This window comes from Coturnix japonica, chromosome 6 (genome assembly GCF_054131305.1).
Source record: "Coturnix japonica strain WE chromosome 6, WE-NBRP24, whole genome shotgun sequence".
Lineage (NCBI taxonomy): Eukaryota > Metazoa > Chordata > Aves > Galliformes > Phasianidae > Coturnix > Coturnix japonica.
Window position 1 is genome coordinate 35,194,812 of NC_140668.1, and position 15,333 is coordinate 35,210,144.

Here is a 15,333-nt window from a genome sequence, read left to right on the forward strand (position 1 = left end):
ATATCTGCTGTATTTCAGTTTCTTCGTTCGAGTGCTGGGCTTTTGTTCTTGTATTCGTTTCTTTTCCAAGTGTCTGGGCTTACAAGGAAAAACTTGCTTAGGTTCTGCTCTTTCTGTAGTTCACAGCACCCTTCTCACCATCTCAAACTGGAAGAAAAAAAGAACAGAAATGAGCTGAAAGGTGTTTTTTTTTCCCTGATATTGGCTGTTCATTGGCTGCTTCCATTGCAGTTTTAAACTGCTTATGAAGCTTTTTGAGGCATTCATTGGAAAACCTAGAACACTAGCCTTCATGGAAAATGTGAAGACTAATAATCCCTTAGTCTCTGTGAAACTGCGGTTTGTAGATGAAGCTTTACATGTGCTCAAAGCATTTATCTTCAGTAATTAATAACATCAGAAAGGGGGTGTTTTGGACTTAACGATATCAGCTGAAGTCTGTGAATGGGGTGTTTTCTAAAGCCTGCTGAAAGCTAGTAGTGTACTTTAATATTTAGAGGGTTTCTTTGGTTATATTGCTTGAATTCCCATAACTTGAGTCATTGTTGCCTTGCAGAGCACTCTGTTAGTATTCACCAAGGGTAAAAAATTGACTCTTGAAGTTCACATTCTGTGCTGATGGAAAACCAGTGGTGTGATAAGTGAGCAATAGGGCACAAAGAAACAACATTAGAATAAGAGAAAATCATGGCTGTCAGGCTTCCTCAAGCATTAGCAGCTTAATTATTCTTTTTGTTGACATACCAGTGGAAGAGACTTTCTAAGAACACCTATTGAAGTACTACTGATGATACCTCCGTCTTAGTCATCTTTCCCATATGTAATGTAAATCTTTGTTGTTTAAAGAATCATTGCTTTTCTGTTGAAGTTATTAGACTGTCTGTTCTTCTTCAGTTCCTAATCTTACCTTCATTTAGTTCCACTTTTTCAACAGCCTAGCAAGTACTAATCAAATAAACCTTAAAAGATTGCTCCTGATTAAATTATTTTTTAATAATGAGTTCCTGTTACCAGGGAATACGGAGTTAAAAAGGTGATATCACTAAAATTAATTAGCATAAGACATGCTGGACTGGTAGAAGTGACTGGATCTTAATCAATAGCAATATGATTACACCCATGCAGCAATTATAAATTATTTAAAACAGTACCCCTAGGTTACTGAGTAGTTGCCTTTAAATTAAATTCTCTGTCAATAATTGATGCAAAGAATTAATGTGAGAACACCTTCAGTTACTGAAACTTTTTTAAGGTGGCATAAAATATTGAACTGTTGCCTGTCATTAGCAGCCATCCTGTCTCTTTTGCACAGCATTGTTCTTTACTAAATTGGTCGAGAAGGACCTCCAGAGCATGAAAGATGACTAATGATTCTGAATGCTGTGTTCGCTGCTCTTCTAAGGACACTGACACTGAGAAATATAAATTTCCATTGTGAGAGGGACTTGAAACTGATGAGACTGGTAAAGGTACCGGTCCATTTTGCTACCAAAGCAGTGAAGAGAAATCACTTCCTTGGCTTTTAGATTTTGTTAGATGAAGAGGCTAAAAAAGAAAACAATCTGAAATATGCAAACATTGTCCCATCTTATATACAAGGATAGAAGGACTTTCTTTACTCTTCTTGGTATATTTTTACTTATTAGTTCTACAGATTGGTGTTTCTTAGCAGGTGTGATACACTTGATTTTCTTTGGGGGGGTGGGAGGGTGTGCAGGAAAAAAAACTGTAATTGTGAGAATCTCAAAGGACACTATGTAAGTTCTGTTACTGCAGTTGGTTTTCTGTGTTCACTAGTAGGGCATCAAAGTGGGAAATTTACATCAGCTTTTATCATAATGGCTTTTACTACTAACTGTTTTTCTCACTGCATTGAAGAAAATTGAGATAAACATATAGTGAACATCTTCTAGGTTAATGTATAAGTTAAATGTGCAAGTTAAAACACCACCATTCTAGAGAGCTCCACATCCCGCTGAGTATGTGAAGAGTATGAAGAACATACTTGACAATTCTAGAAAATAGAAGGATGCTGATAAGAACGTTGTTGTTGTAAGTTCTGGTTCTATGTTTGAAACAATTATAAAACCATAATGCCTTGGCTTGCATAACTTGGTTGTTACCGAGGCATTGACACAAACTCAAAGAAGCCAGGAAATACAGGAATGAAGCCCGTAGCTGTGAGACCGTGGATGTTCCTACTTTTGGGCTTTTGTTTGCTTTCTGTGGGAAGCTGGCAAATTTCCACTGACGTGGACACAGTGGAAATAATGTAAAAAGAAATTTGCTTTTCTTGACATCTTTCTCTGTTTCTGTTTCTTTTTATGTCCAAAATACTCCATTATTCTCATTGCTTTTACGAAGTATCTCTTTTTGAGTGCTGTTGCATGGATGAAGATTAGTATCATGCTATATAAATTACGCCTATATTTTAAATCTGTGTTTAGGACACAGATTTATATCTTAGCACTCTTAAAATTGCTCTTTGAGGAATGTCTTAAAGGGACACCAGAATTTTCTTTTCTTGTTTGTAACAGTTGTAAAGAAAAAAAGTGGGTGAGAGTTTTGAAATGGTGCTTTAGAATATACACAGAGTATTGAATGTTTATTTGTTAGCAAATGATAAATGCTGTGTTATAACCAGAATTTGCTGGTAAGGTGTAAATGTAAATGGAGTAAATGAAATGTTAAAAATTCAGTGGAAGGGGGAGGGGTAGAATCGGGAAGCCTTATCCAAAACAGAAACCCGATTCTGTCATAAACCCTATAAAATGGGGTAAGTTACTCCTTGTTCAGAGACTTTGGTTGAATGCTCTCAGAGCTGCTTCAGTCTCTGCGTGTTCCCAGTAGATCTTAATGACTCTAGGTTTGCAGAAGTATGAATTATGAAAATAAATTAGTTTGAAGCCTGGATGTTGGTCTTTTTAGCTCTGGTTAAAGTTTGCTTCCACTCTGAAGTTGTTGCTTTTTGCTTGTTTTTAACACAAATACTGAAATTTAGGAGCAGGGGATCACAACTATGAATGACTACTAGAAGCAGGGGAACAGATCACTACTATGAATGACTACTACTGCCCAGATAAGTAACAGAACCCAAGTTCATGGCAGCATTAAAAAAAGCTGCAGTCAGAAATCAGGAGCTTCTGACCTCCAGATCATACCGTGGTACTGAATCCCTGCGTGGCCCTGGGCAATCTAGTTATGTTTCTGTGCCCTGCTTCCCCCATCTGTAAAAAGCAAATAGTAGTGCTGTGGGGATGATGTGAGAGTTACTTGGTTAAAGTCTTCTTATTGTCTTGAAAGTCTAAGATTAACTTTGTTACCCTTCTTATCTCTCATTGAAGGTACTCTGGGGGCCTTGGTTGGTGCAAAATCAGTGCAGTGTGCAGTACATTTATCATTATGTAAATGTCTTTACTAGAATATATAAATGCAGAGAAATCACATAATAAGCTTAAACTTGTTCTCAACAGGACCAAGAAATAAAGATTCCTGGAGCCTGTAGTTTAATTGCTTCATTGTTTTTTCACTAATGTTAATTAAGAAACAGGAAGGTTGTCACTTGCCACAGGTGTTTATAGTGTTTGATAAAAGTTTGCTTTTTAACACATAGGAGCTTCAAGTTGCTATTTTGAGATGACTGCTCAATCTGTTTAGTCAGAGTTTCAGTCTAAGCGCTCCTTTCTGCACAGGAAGGCACTGTCTGTTTACTTCAATAACAAAAGTTTCTGTATCTTATTCACAAAATAGTTCCGTCCTTATTGGATCATCATTTAAGAGCATATGAATCCGCAGACTATCTGTGTGATGTACATTCAGTTTCATGCAGCTGAGGAGGACTGGTTTAGCAGTTTGCGGTCTGTTTGTAAAGCTGCTTGTTCTTGTCTTCATATGCACTTCTTTGCCGTTTTCTAGTCTAACATCCTGTGTTGGCTGCAAGGCCAACAAAGATTTCTTTTTGCTGCAATGCAACTGCAGCATCTCCCTCCAAAATTATAGCAACATCTCTACGGTTTAGTGATCTGGAACCTTGTCTTTGCTCACTCATTTTTTTTACCCTTCAATCTTTTGGCACTTGTACAGTAGGGAAATTTAATAAGTTGTTAAAATCTTCAGTTGTGCATTGGCCCTGACTTCATAGCAGGGGATTTTGCTTATATAACTCCTAAGTTGGTGAGCAGTTGCTCATTTTATGGATTTTTAAGCAAGCATGAAAGGTATTTCAACTTAAGTTGAGCTAGGAAGCTGTATTGGAAAATATTAAATAAAAATATATTTGAACAAGTAGATGAAAACATTGAAGAATTAGAAAGTCCTATAAATCCCAGTTCATCATTATGCCTTTACAAGGTATTCAAAGGTTCTTCTTCCTGGCTCTTTGTGTGTAAACATTTGAGGGAGCTGGAACACTCTGGTTAAGCAGGATGGAATGAAATTAGAAAACAGAAGTTTGATTGCAACTGGGTATGACAAGTGCTGTTTCTGTTGTTAAGAACCTTTAGATATTCCACCTCTTCAACCTCACAAAGATCTCCAGCTTTCAATGACAAAGATGTTTTTGAGAAGTTGATGACTAAATTTGTCCAAGATTTGCAATTTAATTCTCAGAATTTTCATTGACAATCTGATTAATGGGTTATTTCCGTTTATCTGCTTAGAGATAGTTTTACAAAATACACAAAAAGTGTACTATTCTGAAACATGGTTACGTGACCAAAACGAAAGCGCATACAAACGGCAAAATCCTACACTTATCAACACTGTAGCCTCAATCATATTCTTCCCGTAACACACTGGCGATGTTCATTTACAAGAACACATATGCGTATCTGCACGTATGTGAGAACTTGTGCATGTTACGCATCAACCTTATTTCTGTTCATGAAAAAAATATCAATATTCTTTGTTTGGGATGTTTTCATAATGATTGTACGTATTAGGTTTGTGTTAATGTGTAATAACCGGTTTTGAAAACCACATTTCAAGGTCTGGTAGAGTTGTTGATAAAACAGCACACAGAGTCTGTGAAATGACCATTATCATTTTTGTGATCTGTTTTTTTGAATCAATATTCAGTTGTGTATTGGCTCAGGAAGTGACCATTTGGGAAGTCTGAGAAGGGTAAATGATATACTGGTACCATTAAATCTAATTCTATTTTCTGTGTATGTTAAGTGACCTTCCATGCAATTAGCTGGTGATGGCCATTCTCCAGACCGGCCTTTCCTTCTTGTCAGTAAGATGCTCATTTAGTGTTTCCAAACTTCAGCACCAGGCGAACGTTTCAGGTGGTACTGGTGTGGTAGGCTGCAGGGGGCTGGTCACTGTGGGCTCACATCAGAGCTGGGCAATAGGCCACAACTATCCATACAGAGTTGATCTTCTGCTGAGTTACCCAAACAAGTACATATTGCAGTGTTGTTCTTTTGGATAGATCGGAGGAGCTCTTCACATGTGTGCTGTGCCTCCTGACTTGTGTCTCTGCAGGTAATTCAAACCTGGTGGTTTCCACCCCTGTGGTGGAGCTTCCAAGGCACCAGCTGTTGGTCTCTGAAGATAACATGGATCTGAGCAGCATAGGTGGTGGCTATCTTCTCTCTTCCTGGGGTTTGTGGTGATGCCCTGAACTCCAGGAAGCTGCGCATGAGATGGAAGGTCATTCCTCTGCTTTGTCCTTAAAGACATGAAGTTTATATTGAGGGATCAAAAGGATGTGAAGGTTCCCCCTGGTGTTATGCTGTCTGTGCTGGTTGGTTTTGCTCTAGGCAGTTTAAGCACCTGGTATAGCCTCAAAAGGTTTGTCCTCACACAGAAGGAGCCCCTGATAGACCAGTGGGACTGGTCCTCCTGCAAGATAATGCAAATCCTTACTGGTTGTTGTGTGGGTCTACCACGCTTCCCATCTGACAACACTAAAACACAGCCCTGCAGCAGCTCTTATTTTCACAGCTGTGCAAACATCCTTGCTGACATTTTCACTGATGCCCTGGAAAGCACTGATGGTCTGTCCACCACTGAAATTCTGGAATGGGCTGGCGGAAGGGATCTGCAGCAGTAGCCAGAAAAAAGGGAGTAAGTGTTACAGTCAGTACTTTAAAGAGGATTACAGAGTAGGAAGGAAAAAAAACTTAATATTGTTTTGACATTACCCAAGAGGAGTGGGGGGGAAGCAGGAGACATTTTGCATTCCTATTCATTCAAAGTGCACATCTTTAAATTAGCTTGAATTCTTACTGATCGACCTTGTAAATACTCTTACCTCTTCTTTGGGCAGCTGTAGAGCTCAAGGTGCATTTGGGAAGTACACTTGAGCCTGGTGTATTTCCAAGAAAAGACTGACAGCAAAACTGTTTAGGCCTTAAGGCAGCATCAAACCTTTCATTAAAAGAGTAAAAAAGGAGGTTTTCACTGATCTTCTGCTGCACACCCCTCTCATGTTGCATCCCCGGGCTCAGCACCTGGGCCTCTTCTCCTGATGGACAGCCCAAGATAATGGGTGCAAGAAGTCACACTAGTCTTGATACAGAGCTCATCCCTCCCCCCCTGCAGTTTGGCACAACATGTACTCATGCAGGGGAACCTGACCTGATGGCAAGTTGTATTTTCCTGTAGATCTAGATGTAAAAAGCAGTGTTTGTTCTTGTGTGCCTGTGGTTGCATAGAATGAGAAAGGTACTACAAATAGAAACGTTTCCTATAATATTTGTTTAAATCAGAAGATTTGGGGCCAACTTTCTTAATGACACTTTTGCGCTGGCTATGAATGTTTGAGAAGCTGAACTTGGTAGTCTGGATTCTCACAAAAAAGAAACCCATGTTGCTTAATGCAGTTTCAAATTGTGCATTCAGTTTTCATATGACATAATTCAGGCTCATTGATTGCTCATATAATTGGTCTGATCTGAAATGACAAAGTATACTGCATGACTTATTTAACTAACTAGAGTGAATTCTAAATACTTACAAAGAATTACAGGATCAATTAATAGGAAAAAGAAAGTGAATAATTCTGATTAAGTAAGTCTGAAAACATAAAGAATAGTTTGATTTGCAATGAGAAGTAAAAGGTTTAGAAAACTTATTTGTGGGAATGTTGAATTAAGCTCTATACAGAAGAGATCATAGAATCACAGAGATATTGCCCTGTGGTGAAGAAATCTACTAGAGAACACATTCTGGTCAAGTTGTGTTTAAATGATTTAAAAAGATGGTTATAATTGTATTTAAAAGGACAGAGTAAATCTTGAGATATAGCTACAAATTCCAGAGAGGGGTAAAGAAATATTTACATATGGTAGAAATATGAAGATTTAGAAAGCAGCCACAAGAATGACATGAGATGAGAAAAGCTGTCTTGCAAGAGGAAATGTACAGGTCTCAATCAATTTAATTTACAAGAGCTGCAGCTGGGAAGGGTTCAGATCACCATCAGTATATACGGTGTAATTCAGATGTTACAGTGCTGTCCTCATGGCCATACTCTCAAAGACGATCCTTCCTGAAGCAGTATATGTAGCGAGTGACCAAAATGAGGGCTGAGGGATGGAAAAATCCTATTTGAACACCATCTTTTTTTTCAGTTTGGCTGATAGTTGCGCTAGCAGTAAACAAGCCAACCTTGCTGCAATAAAATTGCAACTTTCGTGGTAAATGTATACAAACTATTTATTCATACTTAAAAATACTTAGCTTCAAGGTAGTTTACTACATACAGAGAGAGAAGCAGCATGAATATATAATGTTCTGTACTCTTCTGGCGCCAAACCAGAGCTGTGACTGGTGATACCATATGGCCTGTTTACATCTTGGGCTGCAAGAGTGCTGGAGACCGTAAGAGGCTGTTTCCCACAGGGCTCTGCCTTCTGAAAAGGTGCCCAAAGTCAACTGAGATCGTGTCTCCTGAGCCTCAGCGCAGAGAGAGAGCTCTCAGCACTACAGTTTGTGGGTAGCTTTTTTTTTTTATTTATTCCCCCTGAATAAAGCAAAGAATTGTATTACACATGAGACACGTGAAAATCTAAGCTCATGCTCTAGAAAGTACCAGCGATATAGTGTAAGTGGATTACAAAATCAGTAGCTGTTCACAGTGTGCTCAGGAAATGGCCACTGGTGCTTTTGGCTTGGTATTTTCTGCTTCTGCACTGCTTTCTAAACCGACTTTCTTTTTCAGTAGGATTCCGTATCTTCCATTTTAAAGTTTAAATAGATCTATACTTTCCCCAAGGAGTTATGTGCAAACTAATATTAAGATTAAAATCTTTTATGTTTGTTCTGTAGCTTGAAACAGAAAACTAGTGCATAGTCTGTTTTATCCCACTGGCTCTCTAAGGTTCAGGTATTAACATAAATACAGCCCATTAACACTTGTTCCTCTCTGTCAGGACATAAATTAAGTCTGCAGGTGTTCCATGAAGCTTTACCCTTGGTACTAATTAAGCCTTGATAATTAGGTTTGTTAAATTCAGGCCTTTAAGCTTATATTCCCTCTTTGGGCTTCCAAAATGGGGATTTGCAATACACAAGGCCTGCTTTTGCAGTTTTTTATTATTATTATTTTATTTTGGTTTTCAGTAAAAATGCAGTCCTAATAAAGTCTCCTTTAGTTAGGTGCTTAAAGATTCAAAGCCTGTGAAGGGTTTGGATGTCAGCTTATATTGACATCAGGACATTTTCTTTTGCTGGCTTTTTGGCAGAGCACAGTAGTTGCAGTGGAAAGTTTCCAGTCCATATGTAACACACAGATGCTTTGACTAGACAAATGGTTGCAATTCTAAGTGAAATGTACTTCAGAAATGTATGCTTTGATATCCTAAAATGATAATGTTAAAAAAGATATGTTTTAAAACTTCGGCTTAGCAAACATTTTCTGTGGATATTTAAAGCAATAGAATTTACCTTACAATGGGAAAAAAAAATCTAATACCTTTGATTTTTAATCAAGTGTTTTCAAAAGTTAGATTTGCAAGTCATATGGACTTAATACTAAGTAAAAATAAAGAAATCAAGTTCAAAGCAAATTCTCCTGGGAAAAGGGTTATTTGTAGTACATACATAGAACATTAAATAGTGTAATCAAAATGGATTTTCTTGCTAGTTAATCTCTTCTCTTTTGTTTCCCCATAAATATATAGCCTATCAGATCAAATTTTTGATAAATGTCATTTTTCATCTAGAGTAAATGAATCCACTGCTAGAATTCTATTACAGGTACTTTCCATATTATTCATTGCAATCATACTAACTTAATGCTAATAGCTTTAATGCTGTTTTTTTAATCCATGGGATATTAAAAAATCTTATTTTTAATAAAAGCAGTTCTTTTTTTTAAAAAAGAAGGAAATACAATAAATAAATAAATGCCATTAGAGTCTTTCAGCCACATTAAGTTCCCATCCTTCATTTTATTTAGTGTTTTATTGACCAGAAAGCCACAATTAATCTTTTTTGGACAAAAACAGTGGGTTTTTTTGGTAAGCAAATGGGGTTTGTTCAGATGTAATACATAAACATAACGGTCAGCTTAACATAGCTAATAATATCATTTAGATTTCTAGTTTGAGTTTCAAGTTTGAAGAAAATCTTCAGTTAACTCTCTTCAAAGATTAAAAAAGTCTTCAGGGTGCCTATTTAGACTCTGCTACAAACAGATATGCTTAAGAATTTAATACAAACTGGCAGGAAAAAGACATCTTTTCAGTATCCAGCGTGGCATTCAGATTGTTTTCCCATGCTAGGGTTCTGGTATATGAGATCTTTGAGGAAGGAAGTATATAATGATTATCATTAAAAGGCATTACTTCCTATTGCAGAAAATACTATTCTCACCTTGTGATTTGCAATGTTTCTGTATTTATGAGAAATAGCATGATACATAGTGTATTTAACAGTAGCAGTGTCTTAAATACTGAATTAATTGGCAGATTTTTAATGGTGCCCCCATTGAGGCATATAACGATTGACAAAATACTGTAAGAGAATATACTTGATAGATTCTGCTTATTAATAGGTCAAAGTCGTTAGGAGGGTAATGTATGAGAGAAGCTCTATCAACTCCTCAATGTTTTGACTTTTTAGAGAAGGGGAAGATTGTGACATGGGCTACTGGAGCTCAAGCCTCCAGCATTTAGAGTTTTTACATTGATAACACTTAGGGTTCTTCAACATTTTCCACTTTGAGAGGGGATAAAGTACTTTGGCTTGGATATATAATTACTGTGGTGTTTTGGGTATATAATTACTACGGACATTGGTTGTGCTCTACAGCTATAAATCTGAGAGTCATTGGAAGCATGAAATATATTTCTTCTTTCTTACTCGCATCAGTTTGGCTTAAACATTCACATTTGTGCTTCTAAACCCTTTTATTTTTTAGTAATTCAGTAATGATTCTGAATAGAAAAAGATGGGAAACAGTCCTAAGACTTTGCTCAGACCTGGTGTGAGCAAGGAGCGTTAGACATGCATGTACCCTGCCTTCTATACAGTCACTGGCATTTAGTCATACATTGCTGAAAATGTTATTAACAAAGCAAGGCATCACTGATGACTAAATACCTCATGGACAAAGGGATGACAACCTCTTTTCTTATAGTGAAGTAATATGCCGTACATCGTGCAGCACCATGTGGGGAGGGGAGATGCTGCAAGGGCTAAAAGGTGGCTAGAAAGCTGGGGGTTAAGGCATTTCAAAATGTCAGGCAGCTTGTTATATTGCAGTACATCATTCCATCCCAGGGGACTACTGCTGAGGCCTAGGCCAAAGCTATATAGAGAACAGAAAATTTGACACAAGCTTCCAAATTTTCTCTTTAGCTCTCTTGGGCTGCAACCCATATGCCATGGTTAAACCATCAGGCTTTGCTCCACTGAGACCTTGGGACAAAGCAACTCAGTATTTCCTTCTCAGTGAAAGTGACTGTTCATTTTCTTAGCAGAAATATGTTTTCCCACCCACTGGCTTCTTAGAATAAAAATAGCTTTTTTTATTCCACCCAGAATAAAAGGTTGCCTCAATTTGCATACCTCTTGCTTTCCCTTTCTTAACTTCCCAACAATTATTGGAATCTAACATTAATAAATGATAAAGGACACTGTATTTGCACTGTTTGATTATTGTGCGAGTTATATAGTTGCATCTGAAGTAAAAGCAGTATTTGTGGATGCTCCTCAGAACCCCATGTTCTCAGTTTTATTGCAATATATACCTGGTGTGTATGAGAGCGATTCTAACTATGTATGACTGGGGGTTCATTTTACAGGAAAAAAAAAACAGACTATTAATCACAGCAGACTGAGTTCTCAGTCTCACATTCAGTAGTCCAGTAGTAATCAGCACAAATGTATTAGATTCTAGCCTGCAGAATGGAATGAAAAAAGTAGCCGAAGGCTGCTCTGAAAGTAGTGCCTCCTGTTTCATTAAGTTGGCCCACTCCGTCACAGATGGATGTTGGTGGTATGGAAGTAGACGTTGAACCCTCCCACCAATATTCCATTCCATTTTGTTGCCGTGTGGCAGATGGGCAGTGGGTGGTGTGTTTTATCAGTGGCAACAGCACGTTTCCTCCACTTGTGCAGTTTTTGTAGATGGGGTGAATGCAGAACTAATGGTGGTGACTTTGTTGCAGAATAATGCTTTGTAACTGATAATTTCCTCAATGAAATAGTGTTATTGTGCTCTCTGTTGTAGTTTCCATGGAAATAAATAGCAGGCATTACTTTTGGAATTACCTACTTAGTTTTGCACATACAACATTGAGATTTCTGTTGTCATGTAATAGCATAGTAATTTATTATTCCCACTGCATGAATCACAGTTGTACAAGAGAAAGAGACCCAAGAACATGCCAGAATTGCTATTTGTGAGAAATTGAGTTATGGCCAACTGTAACTGAACGATGGGGCCAGAACCTCATCTTGCTTTCCATAAAAATGTCCTGACAAGCAGCTGAGGATTTCTGTAGTGTTAGAGAGCTTTCAGATGCTCTGTAGCTGGCAGCCTGCAGCACTGTAGCTTGCATCTGTAAGTGCACGGATCAGGAGTGTGTAGTACATTAAAAACCTGAAGGCTTCTCTGACATGCCTGGGGGACCCATGCTAGGTAGCATGATGTGGGTATGGGTATGATATGGCAAAAACAAACCATGAAAAACCATCACCACCACCAAAGCCAACAAAACTATCCTGTACTAACCTTTTTTTTACAGTTTAGTACACATGGATTTGTTCTTAGTGTGATTAAAATTGGCATATTTGCATCATTTTTTTATTTCACCCTTTTAAGTATACCTATGTCAGTGAGTATGCATAAGAAAGACCAAACGGCTATCATGCTTTTTTTTGTTGTTGTTCTCCATATGGGATTGTTGCTGTATTGTTATTAATGTTACCACAAAAGAATCATGGAATGACAGGTGGGAAGGGTCACTGAGATCATCTAGTTCCAACCCACTGCCTTGGACAGGGTTGCCACCCTCTCAGTCAGGCTGCATTAAAACGTTATTTGATGGTTGAAGCACTCTCCTCACAATCAGTGTAACAGCAGTGTAATTAAGCACTGTAACAACTTACCTGGGTAGGCTGAGACTTCTCCATCACTTGGAAGTCTTTAAATCAAAATTGAGTGTCTTTCTAAAAGATTCTGGTTGTAGCTCAACCAGAAGTTATGAGCCATGGGCTTGATGCGGGAATCCCTTGGCTAAATTCTGTTAAACAGAAGGTCATAGTAGATAATCATAATGATCCCTTCTAGCCTTCAAATCTATTACTCTATTAATCTACTCCAGTCATGAAAGTGTCATTTGCCCACACAAATTTCGGACCTTCTGAGCGTGCATACATTTCAATGAACTATCTTGGATAGAGGCTACTCTGTAAATGTGTGCACAGCTCCTTCTGCTGAACATCTGCTTTAATGCCAACCTGAAGCATTTCCTTCTTAAAATTTTATTCCCAAAGGAAGTAGGCTGTCTATTCGTACAATGTAAAAACGTGTTGTGTTTTCTTCTTAGGCGCCGTGGCTGAGGTACATAAAACTGTGTAGTTTAAATCACTGAAGGAGACATTTATAATTCTTGTTCATTTTGTACACAAATCCATGTGATGCCATTAGATATGCAGCACAGCCTGTTATACAGTGGTGAATGGAGATCAAGCACTTCTGTTTACCTATGAAATTGCCTATTAAAATTACAGTAACCACTATAAAAATGACTTTTTATGTCTCTCCTCTGAGAGTAAGTTTCAATTTACTGGTTCGTGTGAAAGCATCTTGCTAGTAATTGTAAATATTTTAGGTAGATTTACTCTGATATTTCTTGATGTGTCAAACTCATTGGAAAAACATGATCAGGTGAAATGTTAAAGACGCAGTCAAGTTGGAATCTATTCAATTATTTAAAAAGGGGGGGGAGAAGGTGTTTAATATTTTGTTCTTATGTAGATTTTCCCTTTACAAATAGTTGTGCAAATCCAGGTTCAGATGCTGAATGTTTCCTTACAGTTCTGTTTTTACAAAGACCCATAAATACATAGAAGTGGTGGAATAAGTGGTGGAGAAGAATGATCTTGGTATTACAGTAGGCAGAGGGACCTTGTCTTTGGTTGGTTTAAATAAACCTCTTTCTTCAGTATTTGAGCATGTTGTCTAGGGCATTCCTGAATTACTAAAAGCTGAAGTCAAAACCTAACGATGAGGATGATGGGAGGTCTCCCTTTCATGAAGGTTTCCTGTAATAAGCACTATTACAGGATTTCTGAACAAACTTGACTTTGTGATCCAAGCAGCAGATCAATCGGTTTGCCTTGTGCAGAAAGTCTTCTTGAGCCCCACAGTGTATTTTAGGACCAGTCCAGATGGAAGAAAGCCACTGCTGTTTGTGGGTGCTCCTGGACAATTCTCTCACAGGACATACTGGTTGACTGTTTTCTTTCATTTGTCTTCGATGTGATGATTTCAGAAGGTGAAATGGTGTTTTCAGTTCCATTCATTCCCCTCCTGAAGGCTGAGGTGGTTCATGACCTCTTTTCCAAGGTGAGTCAGGGACTGCTTGGTGCCTTCTCTAATGGTGTGGGTACAGAGGGCATGTGCTGCCACTAAAAATTACACAGGTAAAATTCAGATCCTGTTTCATACAGCAGCTTCCCAGAGACGTGTACTCACTGTTCAGCTGTTAAGATTGTTATTAAACTTTATGGACCATAAACCCCGTGGAAACAAGGAAAGTGAACAGCTATGCTATTACAATAGTGTCAAAACAGGAGACATATTTCATAGCTTCAAAACTGTAAGCCTGCCTACGTGCAGCATCTCAGCTCTTGTGGTCTGCCTCAGACTACAGCATTTATTTAATCTCTAAATTAAACGCAATATTGCTAATACATAGAGCCTGGAAAAATATGTTCCTTTTAGTTTAAAGTTCAGCTTCATAAATCTAGCTTTGCAGGCTGCTTTCTGAAATGGGAGTCAATTTTTTTTTTTATATAAATATTTGTCAGACATCCATCATCTCTTAATATTTCCTGTCACGGGAATCTACTTAATTCTAAACTAAATCCATCTTGATTTCCACTAAATGCCCCGACTCACTCAGTACAACAACAGAGTCCTGATTAGGGGAGACAGACAAACAAGGGGATGAAAACACATTTGACACACAGTTGTGGGGGTGGGAGGAGGGAAAGCAGGAGATGCTAAATGCAGCCTGGCTGAACAGGGGTATCTATTTACTTTCAAATATATTTATTTTGAGAGAGGAACTGTCAAGCTCTGTGTGTGACTGTGTTTAATGTGTTAGCAGGCCTGTCCCTTGTATGTATATATTTGCTTTTCAGCGTCCTCTTGCAAATTGCTTTTGACTGGGCCAAGTTGCAGCAGTTTAAATATCATCTTTCACATTGGCAAAGTGAATATCTAACAAAGCTTTTAAAAAATAACTCCAATCTCAATATTTGAAACACTGAGGAACATGTATGTGGGGATAGTTGTTTTTTGTAATCACCTTGGGGGGGAGCATAAAATCACCCCTGGTTTTTCTCCGTGATGATTAGCTCTGTCTATTTAAACAGAATATTTTAAGGCAGGTGAAGATACTGTTTGGTTTGGCTTTAAAAGTGAAGATGCTGTGGTGTTTAATTTCATTGAGGAGCAAATAAAATAAAAATAAAAGCTAAATTAGCAAATGTGGGCTGCAGTAGGACAGCAGAGAACATAAAGGTTGTGGATCTGCATCTTCTTCTTGGGAAATATATCCCCTGTCAGGCACCATCTGATCACCTGGTGGTTTATTGCTGGTTTCTCCATGCTCTTTGTGTTCCTGCTATGTCAAAGAGTGGTTT

At 38.0% G+C, this 15,333-nt stretch overlaps 1 protein-coding gene across 1 annotated transcript in view; it reads left to right on the forward strand.

The window, feature by feature from the left end:
- The window catches only part of WWOX (WW domain containing oxidoreductase), a 438,054-nt gene that overhangs the window by 281,971 nt on the left and 140,750 nt on the right, over positions 1 to 15,333 (forward strand). The window lies entirely within an intron of this gene.